We start from the raw sequence: 10,673 nt of genomic DNA, 5'->3' as shown, positions 1-10,673 counted from the left end.
ACTACTTTTTGTGTCGGTGCGGCGAATTTATTTCACTTTGCCTAAGGAACGGTGGTGCTGCGACTCCCATTGCCTAGGGAAAAAACCCGGATGTAAACTCAGTGAAACTCTATGGAGAGAAAGTCAGCGCACACACGTACACACTCACATACACACACACATACACACACACATACACACACGAATGCATACACATGAGGAGAGATGGAGCAGTTTGTTGTGTTGTGCTAGCTCTACGCTGAGTGTGTGCGTGCGGCCCGGTGCTCAGGCTCCATGTTCGGCTCGTCAGGGAGCCGCCGGGCTGTTGCTTCGGCCTGGTGGAGGACAGGTGGCGGCGGCCCGGCCTTCATCTGGCTCCTTACCGCCTCTGTGGCCGCAGTTTGAGGACAAGAAATAAAAACTGGAAAATGTCAGAGAACAACGACAGCACTAAGTTGAAATAACTGTTTCCCTTTTGAGTCTATCTGCAGAATAATCCGGTTTTGTTGATATGTATGAAGTAGGTCACTGACATTGTTTTTTAATAAGTTGTATCATTCTGTGGATAAATGGAGTTTCTTCACCCGGTCTGTAGGCCTTTGAATGGAGCCTTATGGATCCCTGTGCTATTTATGCCTTTAAAGCCTCTAAAAGCTTCTCTGTATAAAATTGTACATGTAGCTGGACGCAAACGTCTGCACCCTTTCCTCTTAAAATGTTTTCCTATGACGTTTTACCAGGAAATATCTATTTTTAGAGTAAAGTAGCTGATAGAATGTTGTGCAGATGTAGGGAGGCAGTGGCTCAGTGGGTAGAGCTTCCGCTTGGGAACCGGAGGGTTGCCGGTTCCCAATGTAATGTACTGTACACAGAGGGTGGTCAGAAGGAAAACCAGTACCCAAAGAAAATAGATGTGTCAAGGTGTTATTATGTCATAATAGTTCCAGTTGGGAATCCAGGAGATACGTATAACTGCATACCTCCTGTGTGCAGAACTTCTGTCTTTACACTGTTGATGTAATGGCACCAGGGATCCAAAGGTCCACACACCTGGTCAGTAAACGCCTAATATCGCCAGAGTGCTGCAATGTACAGAGGAACAAAGGACCTGAAAATAGCAACATTTTGTAAAATTGCTGAAATATCACAATTAAAAGACTCCAGCATTAATTTTGTGTTATGTGAGGATGTTAAGATGTTATTTGGACAAAATGTTCAATTTGTAAATGTAACAAGTGCATCTTGTGATGGGCATGTGAGCCTTTTATTAACCATTTGCCAGACCAGTGTTCTCAACTGGTGGCCTGAGTACCACCAGTGGTACATGAAGCGCCCCCTGGTGGTACATGAGGTGATCTTGAAATCGTCTGCAGTGGATCAAGTCATTTGTCATGAACTGGCTTAGCGTGAAGGTACAGATGGATTTAAAAAGCTGCTGTTCACCAGCATTGTGAGAACTACAGGCTTCCTCTTGCCTATATGCAGTCCCACCAACACCATTCCCAGAACATTCTGAGGGGAGAGACAACGCATCAACAATCTATCACAAGTATATTCTGTGTTAAACTGGGTAAACATTACGTATAAGAATATTTCTGTATTGCAGGTACAGCTTAACACTGCAGTCTGAGGCTATTTCTCTGTGATTCTGTACTTTTATTTGGTATTAGTTTTGCATATTTTCCTCCCACAGCACAGCAACCTCAGCAATAAAGCTATAAAACTCACAATAAGCCCAAAATAAATCACTTGTGCAATCAAGGAAATATCATTCAAACTGCTGCTTGTGTTCTATTGACATATTTAATTATCTTCTTTTAAATTCCTGCCCTACTTAAGTTGGTCATGTATTACTGAGAATGCATAATTTTACAAAACACAAACATCGGCAATGCAGTTCTTTAATGTGCTCAGCATGCAGAGCCCTTTGAACTGGGTTTGCAGTTTGAGGCTCGAAGTGTGTGGAGCCAGAATGGAGAAAAGGTGAAAGACTCTGATTGTGAACCTGAGTAAATGGGCAGTGGGCAGAGGCAGCATCCATTTATTTACAGGTAAAGTATGAAGACACGAGATGAGGAGAAAGAGGAAAACGGGAAGGCATTGAGGTCATCGAGGTCTTGATTATGTATGATCTCAAACACTTCAGTCAAATATTGGGGAACATCTACAATCCAGTATTTTTACAGGAATAATGAATATTTTCCTGTTATTGTAATTATTCAGTCATTTTGTCGTTTAGTTGTCCTATAGACATAAATGAATGACTTCTATTCTATTCTGATGCCCTGCAGGTAGATAATGGTCATAATGAAAATATGCCGCTGGAGGGCGCTGTAACACAGATGAAGAGATCAGTGCGTCAGGCCTCACGCTGCTCACAGCACTGTCATGACAGAACATTTAAATGCAAAGTTAAAAGTATTTGCGGCAAATTCATGAGCACCAAATCATGACTGATAAGTAAAACAATCAAAAAACAAAAATATCAATCGATAGTCAAGCCTGACTCACGACTCTGCAATGCTCTATGGGATATTTCTGAATGGTTACTAAAACCAAACATCAACCATATGTTTTATGTTTTAATGCTTTTTAATCAAGAACAATCCAACACTAAGAATATCAATAATTCAATAGAAAGAACGAAAATTAATAACACAATCCAAGGGGAAACTACCTTTTTATCCCCCAAATAAATAAATATGGAATAAATACATAGGTCTTTATCCCATAAATAGATGTGAGGAATTGACTCCAAATCATATTAATGATCGTTATGCTACTACAGCTACTATACTATACTATACTATACTACACTACTTGTACTATAAGGGTTTCAGCGACGCAGGCTCAGTCATAAGCTTCAGCCACTATATGAGAAAGTGGTGTACAAATAATTGTGGCAGACCCAGATCCCACTGTAGCGCCCCCTTGTGGCAGAAAGCACGTGTCGCCCCCGCGGGCACAGAGGTGGGGATTCTGCTCCTGCTCCTGTGACGGATGAGTCAAAGCCAGAGGAAGCACAGAGACAATCGATCATTTCAGGAGATACTTTCATACAAATCACATTTTTTTAGCTTGTTTTGTCTTGGAGGAGGTATGAGCTCTATTGTACCCTTCTAAATTCTTAATGATGTTGCAATTGCTCTTTGTATTCCAAAAACAAAAGGATTACCTGAAACCCAAACAGCCCAGCATGGAGTTAATGTGTAATGGTGCTTGCATGTTCACTCTGGGGGGATGGGATGGAGTTGTCAGGGTTGTGTTGGTGTCAGATGAATCATGCCAGAGAAAATAGCACATTTGTATTTTCATGCAGAACCTGCATTGAATTCTTGATCCTCCCCTGATAATCAACAATAATACCTGGAAGAATCACTCCTTCTTCTTCTTGTGCTTGTGCAGTTATGAGGGAGGAGGAGGAGGCGTCAGAAAGCTGCAGGCCTGACAGCATCCATGTTCACCCGGGCGGGGTCAAGGAGGGCGGAGCCAAAGAGAGCCGGTGAGGTGAGAGAACGCCTGTAACAAAACACGCAACTGTGAATTTTACTCGTTTAGCTTTGATGAATAAATCTGAGAAACACAAATAAACACTAAATCCTTAAACATCATGTAAACAACTCTGTCAGATTGGAAAAGCATAAATAGATGGAATCTTACTGCTGCTCTACATGATGGAATTGTAAATGAATGTGTTCAAGTAAATGTTATGGTAACATAAATACTCATACTCATAACTTCCTATTTTGTGTGGTTGTGTTTCCTTAAGGACTTGACAGTAAACCAGATGGTCAAGTGGGGAAGTAAACGGCTAGAAAACATAAAGATTGAAGAGAACAGGGAAGGAAAATGCAAATGTGTTGATTTATCATCAATACCACCAAGAATGTCTGCATTTCTTTTGTAATATCCAGAATAAACACTGAATAAAGTAACTGTTCTTTGTTCCTATAGTTACATTGAAGTAAGGAGTCTGACGTGTAATACTCTCATGTAGGAGGACCAATCAGCTGGCTCTGTGCAGTGACTGACGGCCCTGCGTGGTGGTCTGTGTGTCCTGGTCTGTTAACCCAATCACAGGGCAGTGAATCCATCATCTCCCTGCCCAGATAATAACTTCCTGGCCTCATTAGAGCCTCGTAACCACATTAAAGGCCCAGCGCTCTCTTTGCCTCTGTGTGTTGATTAGTTTTCCAGCTGCGTCTGCTCTCCTTTGAAAAGGAACTCTGGCTTCTGCACTCAGAAGCTTCTTCTCCTCAGATCTAAGATCAGGTCGGAATTCAAACACATTAAACCAATAAGTGAGCCTTTCATGCTGCCGCGTCTGCTCCTCTGTTCAGGCAAACTGGTCTGATGCTCCCAGACTCACGCCGCTGGAGGTGGGACTGAGAGCCAGGGATGATAAAGTGGAAAACCTTCAAAGTAAAAGGAAAATAAGCAGAAGATCTTATTTAGCTTCTCTGTCAAGGCATCGCAAGACCCAGACGCTCGCACACAAACAGCAAATCACACCAAACACACACACGGCACAGCCTGCTGAGGGCTCCGGAGCTGGCTGCACTTATTTAACGTTATTACATTTGAGCACAACATTATTTTCATTTGAGGATGATGTTGCCTCACAGCAAGAAGCTTCTCCTGGGTTTAGAACCCAACGTGGGCCTTTTAGTGTTTTGAGCTTGTGTAGTTTCCTCCAGCCCCCACACACACATGCAGGGTTAGTTAGTTGTACCTGGCGTTTAGGTGCGTCCTCATTACCCATGCTGGTGTTGTGACCGGAACGCTCAGGTGAAAGGACGTCTGCTGTCACAAGTGCTCTAGCTCAGCTCTTTAGTATATTGTCCCATGGGGAGAAATGCAGTTTGCAGCAAAAAAGCCGATTAACAACATTAGAAAACACAATAGAAAGACACAGTGACTCATAATACAAAACACACAGTGACACACATTACATTACAACAATACAATGCAGCAGCAGTGCAGACAATGTGAATATTAATTTGAATATAGTGCTTCCATACAGCTCTGTGATTAATAACACCAGTATAGTATAAAGTATAAAGTGCAAAATGTGCAGAAGATGAGCAACAGCAGCAAATGTGTGTGTGTGTGTGTTTGTGTGTGTGTGTGTGTGTGTGTGTGTGTAGCACTTTGTCACACAGGAAGCTCTGGGTTTTCCTCTTGGTCATGGTCATTTCTCTTATAGACGCTAAAATATTAGAAAGATCTTTCCGTTCAACGCACAGAATTGGATCAATATCAGGATTTTGACGATGTAATCCACTCCTCCTCCATCCCTGTATGTACGATATGTTATCAACAACAAACACTCACACAAACCAACGCTGATGAGAACAAAAATCAGTAAATTAAAGCAAGATGTGGTGGGAATGAGTTTGAATCCGCTGGGCTCAGACAGTGATGTTCCCCTTCTGTCTCTTCCTACCTGCAGACTCTGTAATGGGGCTTTAGTCTTTACTTATTCAAACACAAGCACCCCCTGATAACATCATTTAAAGCATTCGGTGAAGTGTGAAAGATAAAGTAGACAATAATGTAGTCTAAGTGTTATGTTACTTCAGTAATGGCGGTTTTGCTGGCCGGAGGAAGCACTTTGAAGCAGGTGATCACACAGCAGCCCAGCGTCAGAGCCAGGCTGCGGCTTGGACAGAAAGAGGCAGAGAGCTTTCACACACGTCGCGCAATTCTATGTATAAAGAAGCTCTGTAGCTGTTTAAAATCTGCTCAAACTATTTATACTGTACTGAATCAGCTCCATCTCAGCTGGGTGATGGTGCTAGTTGCATGTTTGTAGCCCTGCTAGGCACTCAGCTCTGCCTGGAGACAAAGAGATCACAGGTCCAGCCGTCTGAATGGTTGTCTATGACCGAACACCAAGGTAGAAAAATGTAATAACTTTAAATCTACAATCCTGATCTGACTCAAAATCTGCTTCAATGTTCCTTAACCCTCGACTCACATCCCCACAAAATTTCAGAATATTCCCTCTCACACACACACACACAACAAATCAAAAGCATAACCTCCCTCGCCGAGGTCATAAAGAAGGAGTTGGACCCAAAACACGTGATTGTATGGAACAAATAACACAATAAAAGTAAATAAAGAATTATAATAGAATGACTATAATACTCTTAATCCCCTCCTGCTGCATTACGGCATGTGAGGCTTTTGTCCCTGCAGTATAAAGTTGCCCTCTGATGACATAATAACAGCTCGTCTGTTACTTGTTCGTGCCTTAGTGGAAGTGAGTCATGACCGGGCTCGTATGAATCAAAGCAGGTTGTGGAATGAGTTTCATAACGCTCTTTACGTAAGGAAATGCAGCTGTGTTTCGGGGGTGGAAGTGAAGCCTCGGAGCCGCCCACTCCCACTGCAGCACCACTCCACGTCTGCTGCAGCAAAAACCAACATCCAAAGAGCCAAAACGCCCCAAAACTATTCTCCTCCGTGATTCATCCAGCCTCCTCCAAGTTCAAGGCACGCGGTCGTCCTCAGAGTTGAAGCGAGCAACTAATGAGGCTTATTGGAGGTGCAGGGTAATGAAAGTAAAATGGAGGAGGCCTTCCCCAGTGGTGTTGCCATTTTGGGACTGCAGCTAATCAAGAACAAAATGGGGAAGTTGTAGTTTAAAAAAAAAATGTTTTTAATTTTTTTTTAAATATATCTTTTACTATTTTAAAAGTTCTATTAAACGCTTTCACACATTAAATAATACACTGATGATCTTTCCTGTCTAATAAAGGATTCTTCATAAACAGACTAGTCAAAACAGATTTCAACAAACACACTGTAGACACACACACACACACACACACACACACACACACACATTTCACTCAATGGATGTTGACTGTGTGACGCCTGACAAAGATGGACTGAGGCACAAGAATCATCAGGATCACGAGAAAACAGCATGTCAACACAAAATGATCCAGATTTTGTCAGTGTGAAGATGCCATGCAGAAAGCCTCTGTTTGTGTGTTTGTGTGTGTGTGTTGTGGAGAGGAGCTGCAGGGCAATTATTACAGCCACTAACAGCCAGCATCAGGCTGAGCAGACGAGCTCTCAGGCAGAAAACAAGCGGGTTGATGTGATTATGTAGGAGGAAGCACGACTCCTGCAGGAGAGGCTGCATGCCATATTGAAATTGGATTGATTGACTAATCGACGGGCTAACCCTGGCCTATCAACTAACCCTAACCCATGGACCCAAGAATGAATTATCATCCAAAGCCTCACATCAACAGTCCAGCAAAGGCAGTACGAACCTTTTGTGTCTGTGACTCGGGCTCCTTAAGTCCTTGTGAAGACCCAGCAAACATCTGCATTCAGCCCCACAACAGAGCCTTCTGCAGCACTGACAGTCTCAACAGGTGCTTGTTTGGCTCGGGTGTCCCCAGGAACACAAAGGGACCCCTTTAAATGACCTTTACTCCTTCTGTTTACTGGAGAGTCCAAAGGAATCGGTTACTTCCCGTCTACCTGTTGGGCCAAACCGTTTGCTGAGCTGTAAAGTGAACCAACAGGATTTAATTACAGGAGATTTTATCCTCTTTTCCCCTCCAGCTTTCACCTTTTGTCTCGCTGGCCAGCTGGACCAGGATCCCGGCCCTGCACCTGGCAGAAACATGATCCAGGTGCTTGGTTTGGACTCTGAACTATACAGCTGGATGTTTAGAATAAAGAGAAAGTGACAGAAACCTTAATAGTAACAGCTGACCACACAACAGCTGTTTGGTCAAATATGCAGCAGGACGTGTTTGGCTCGTGACGCAACTCAAAGGAATCTGACTTTCCCACTTTCAGCTCTCACACAGAGAGATGAGCTCATGACTCCGGTGTTATTATTACCTCCACCTGTTTGTTTGTTAGCAGGATTACTTCTAAAGTTTGGAACTTAGTTTCTCGACACTCTACGTCCAGATAGAACACAAACCAAGGGAGAATCAAGTAGAACCACTGATTTAAACCCAGACAGAAGCTGCATTAGAATTAACTAAAACAATCCTATTTCAGATGATGGCATAGGATGAATGACCATGCGTTTCCCTCTGACATGTATGAGTTTAAAATGGATTGCACATGATTTGGGGCGGATGATGTTGCAGCAGACAAACTGGATTTCTGCTGCTTCTTATTCTACCGAGCCTTCACTAGGTGGAGCCTGAAGCCCAAACGAGTGGAAACATCTGTCACTCCTAAAGGTTAACCTCTGCTCAACCATGGAGGTGAGCCACGTGTGTGTGTGTGTGTGTGTGGGGTGCTCACTGCAGATCAGCAGTCATGCCAGGATGTGAATGTTTTGGTGCATTCATCTCACTTTGTTTACTTCGACCTCAGCCAGTGATTTCCCTACATTACCCAGAATACTTAAGCGCCTTTATGAAACTTGTGTGTTGAGAGGCAGTGTGAACTTGTTGGCCTCCATTGTGGGTCCTGCAGTGTGCGTGGGAGGGCAGAGCAACAGCAGTAATGATGTGAAAACGTTTCTCCACTCAACACGGGGGAAATACATCCATCTCCACATTTGAGCCTATTTAGTGTTGATAAATGCTTTGGTAATGAACCAAACACAAGAGCACTTCAACGCTTTGTAATGGAGTAAATGTTTGTTGTAGATCTTGTGTGAGCAGAAATAGAGCTTCACAGGCCACATGAACAGAGACAGAGCGGTAAAAACAGAGCTGCTCTCCTCTGGACCAGGCTGCTAGAAACCAGCAGAACTTCACCTGTAAAGGTCGCATGGACACAAACACTTATTAAAAGAAGGGAAATGTCCCTTCTGCCTCAGTACAGGTTCTAATAAATGGTTAAAAATCAGGCCGAGCCGCCGCAGTAAGATTCAGCTCAGCTCTTCTCTGCAGTGTTAGGTAACAGCAGCCACTCTACATCTCTACAGGTGAACAGAATCATAATAATCCCAATCAGGCCTTAAAGCAAAACATCATCAATCAAATCAGAGTGTAAGAATAGTTTGACCCATTTCTGCCGACATATTAGAGATCTTTCCTTCCACCACACATTCTGATACAGATTGGGACGAGCCTGACACTGCTTCTGTTTTCATATCATGCTTGTTTCCATAATTAGTTGCCAACTTCATGCTTGGTGACTAATCACTGAAGCTTGGCCAACCGTTGAACACATTGTGTAGTTGGAAACAAATTGTGTTGACTTGTGCATCATCATCTCCAATCATTCCAGCTGAAATCGGGCCTGGAGTTTTGGTCCGAGCCCGGCTCAGCCTGACACGTGTCCGAGCTCAGCACAGAGTAGGGAGTTTTGAAACAGAACCCCACTGTCCCCTCACAGTCTTCATCTAGAATCCAACAACAGGTTCTTGCAGCTTTGGCACTGAGCTAACCTGGTGACTTTCAATGCTGATTCTGATTTGACGGCCTTGAACTCGACCTGAGTCCGACCTGTGTCATAGACTTGAATTCCACAGAGCTCCTGAGCTCCTCTATACGGCATCTCTGAGCAGGAGTCTGACTCACTGTGAATGTCGTTCCTAATATGCCAAGACAGAATTTCCCTGTTCTCCATGATTCAGGCTTTACTTTGCCTTTAAGATTTCAAACTTTTAAACCGTTTCAATGATCACAATGCCACTCTCAGATGAGCCTGGGCTCTCTGGGCCAGCTTACTTTTACACTGTGGACAGGGACTCAATCACAGCACCCTCCCATCGCCTGCTGCTGCTTCATTTTAATTGGCTGTCAAAAATAACCCAGGTTCATCCTTCAATTCCACCTTAAAGTGGGAACCCAGGGGATCAAACCGCCACGTGCACGTGGTGAAGAACTCTGCGTGGGTCTCAGGGCGGCCGTGCGACCTCTGCTTTACTGCAGTGTGCTCCTCTCTCTCTCTCTCTCTCTCGGTGTGGGCTGCTTCTCCGTCTTTATGTAAAGCCTATGTGGGAGGGAGCACATTGCAGAGTGGGGCTTCAGAAATGTGATCCAAGTGAGAGGCAGCCTGACATGCAGCAGCTTCCACAGCCAGAAAAGCTTTCATGTTCTGTATAAGTTAATTCTTTTTATTGGACACCTACAACACGGCTTAGGTGGGTTTGATGCTCAATCATTTGTGCTGGAGGAGTCAGAGGGAGAGTGGAAATCAGAATATCAACGCTTCCACCCGTGTTTCAGCCGTTCAACACTATGAAAAGAGTCCACACGTTCATCTGACCAACATTAATGAACAAACCAAATACAATAAAGAAATGATGGAATCTTAATGATGTTGATTTAATTTGAGAAGGTTTAAGTGGTGGACTCCAGATATGAATCAGTGCTTTTATTTAACATTAGAGGCGACGTCATACATGACAGTGCTCTAATGAAACCCACATGAAAATTTAATGAAATCTTGAAATTCCTTTTAACAGGAAGGTCATCACTGGAAAAGCACGGGCCATTTCTGTGTGTGTGTGTGTGTGTGTGTGTGTGTTTTCTATTTGTATCTGTTTATTTGATGTATTTTGTTCTATAGTGTTCATAATTATATTAGTCTACGTACATAATAGCTGTTGCATTCTACTATTTATTTTAAGTTTTCATTCTATTTTAATTGTACCAGCTTGACTGACATGAATGTGTGTGTGTGTGGTTTGCCTCCATGTCGCTCTGGTCGTCCCTTCAGCTCCTCACAGGAGAAAATGAGTTCATTTC

General features: G+C 43.3%; 1 long non-coding RNA gene across 2 annotated transcripts; it reads right to left on the bottom strand.

Moving 5' to 3' along the window:
- Positions 1 to 2,443: 2,443 nt before the first annotated feature.
- On the bottom strand, positions 2,444 to 4,862 carry LOC142989855 (uncharacterized). Of its 2 annotated transcripts, XR_012960716.1 has the most exons (5): positions 4,712 to 4,862; positions 3,938 to 4,394; positions 3,346 to 3,790; positions 3,155 to 3,209; positions 2,444 to 2,970 (listed from the first exon to the last, which is right to left on the bottom strand). It is a non-coding gene; the product is annotated as an uncharacterized LOC142989855 (long non-coding RNA). The 2 variants fall into 2 exon arrangements; XR_012960715.1 differs by having other exon boundaries at positions 3,346 to 4,394.
- Between the last annotated feature and the right edge of the window lie 5,811 nt (positions 4,863 to 10,673).

This window comes from Genypterus blacodes, unplaced genomic scaffold (genome assembly GCF_046128005.1).
Source record: "Genypterus blacodes isolate CSIRO-AG114 ecotype Tasmania unplaced genomic scaffold, CSIRO-AGI_Gbla_v1 ptg000015l_1, whole genome shotgun sequence".
NCBI classification, from domain to species: Eukaryota; Metazoa; Chordata; class Actinopteri; order Ophidiiformes; family Ophidiidae; genus Genypterus; species Genypterus blacodes.
Note: the sequence above shows the minus strand (reverse complement) of the source record. Positions and strands in the feature narration are given on the sequence as shown.